The sequence below is a fragment of the Bos indicus genome, chromosome 20 (genome assembly GCF_029378745.1).
Source record: "Bos indicus isolate NIAB-ARS_2022 breed Sahiwal x Tharparkar chromosome 20, NIAB-ARS_B.indTharparkar_mat_pri_1.0, whole genome shotgun sequence".
NCBI lineage: Eukaryota > Metazoa > Chordata > Mammalia > Artiodactyla > Bovidae > Bos > Bos indicus.
Window position 1 is genome coordinate 3,083,115 of NC_091779.1, and position 1,842 is coordinate 3,084,956.

Sequence of the window (1,842 nt, forward strand, 5' to 3'; positions counted from 1 at the left end):
ATGGACTATAGTCTGCTAGGCTCCCCTGTCCTTGGGATTCTTTAGGCAAGAACACTGGAGTGGGTTGCCATTTCATTTTCCAAGGGATCTTCCCAGACCAGGGATCAAATCACATCTGCCTGCATTGGCAGGCAGATTCTTTACCCCTGAGTCACGAGGGAAGCCCACTTGACAAATAGTAGGCCCTTTTGAAACGACTTAAAGGGCCAAGGAAAAAGGAAGTGAAAAGGAAAGACAAACACCGCTTACATTTGCAGCGTTTGCAAGAAATACTGACCCTAGGTGGGTATATTTTGTTTGTAGGAAGTCATCTCCCTCCCCACCACCGAGGCTACACAACCCTGGCTGAAGTATAAGGGTTATTATTGTTGCCATCTTTTCTAGCCCCCAAGGGCCAGGTCTTAGGAGCAGCAGGAACCCTTCGTAACATGAGTTTATTCTCTCCTGGCATGTGTAATAAAAGCTGACCAAGCCAGTTACTTTCTCAATTTCTCTCCAATTTGAGAAACTCCATATCATGAGGCACTTGAGGGCTGATGACTCTTTTATCCTACCCTTGATTAAAAGATAAAAGAAAGAAAATAAAACTAACAAAAGTTCTTGGACCAAAGTTCTCCAGGATATGACAGAATGGCAGGGTGCTTCTTAAAGAAAAGTAGAGCCTGAGACCAGGGTCGCCTTTGAGGCTCTCTGAGAACTGTGCTCTTCCTGACTGATGCCCTCTGCAGAGGAATTTTAGTTCTTCAGTGGATGAATGGATGAACAAATTGTGGTCTGTACATACAGTGGAATATTACTCAGCCATAAAAAGGAAGTACCCACACCTACACACAACTTGGATGAGCCTCAGAAACATTATGCTAAGTGAGAGGAGCCAGGCCGAAAGGCCACAGAGTGTTTTGATTCCATTCATATGTAATATCCAGGAAAGGTAAATCTATAGAGATGCAAGAGAGATCAGTGGTCCCAAGGAACAAGGGAAAGGAGGAATTTGGAGTGATTAGTTAATAAGTAGGGGATGTTTTTCTGGGGTGATGAAAAAGTTTCAAAACTAGAGAGATCTGGTGGTTGTACATCATGAATGCACTGAATGTCACTGAGTTGTATACATTAAAACAAACAGCTTATTAATTATATGTTATGTGAATTTCACCTCAATTTTTTAAAAAGGCCTTTTAGGAATACAAGTATAAGTGTCCAAACCTACATGTACCTGGGTGTTCATCACAGCAGTAGGTGTAAGAAAGAGAAATTGGAAATAATTATCTAAACAACATTTAGAGATTGATCACAGAAAGCAAAACCATTCATACAGTGGAATGAAAGGTACCATCAAAAGAAAGGTGGGAAGTCGCTGTGCAGCACACGGAACTCACCTCAGTGCTCTGTGATGACCTAGCGGGCGGGATGGGGCTGGTGGCAGGAGGCTCAATAGGGAGGGGTATAGTGTACATGCAGCTGATTCACTGTGCTGCGCAGCAGAGACTAGCACGACACTGTAAAGCAAGTATACTCCAGTAAAAATAAATAAATACAAAGAATGGAGGTGGGGATTCCCTGGGGGTCCAGTGGCAGGACTCAGCACTTTTACTGCTGACTCCCAGGTTCAATCCCTGGTCAGGGAACTGAGATCCTTCAAGCTGCATGCTGCTGCTGCTAAGTCGCTTCAGTCGTGTCCGACTCTGTGCGACCTCATAGACGGCAGCCCACCAGGCTCCCCCATCCCTGGGATTCTCCAGGCAAGAACACTGGAGTGGGTTGCCATTTCCTTCTGCAATGCATGAAAGTGAAAAGTGAAAGTGAGGTAGCTCAGTCGTGTCTGACTCTTCGCGACCCCATGGA

The 1,842-nt window shown here is 44.8% G+C and overlaps 1 non-coding gene across 1 annotated transcript; it reads left to right on the forward strand.

Annotated features, from left to right (window-relative positions):
- The first annotated feature begins 1,554 nt into the window (after window positions 1–1,554).
- Window positions 1,555–1,625, forward strand: TRNAK-UUU (transfer RNA lysine (anticodon UUU)). The gene has a single exon. It is a non-coding gene; the product is annotated as a tRNA-Lys (tRNA).
- Window positions 1,626–1,842: the final 217 nt, after the last annotated feature.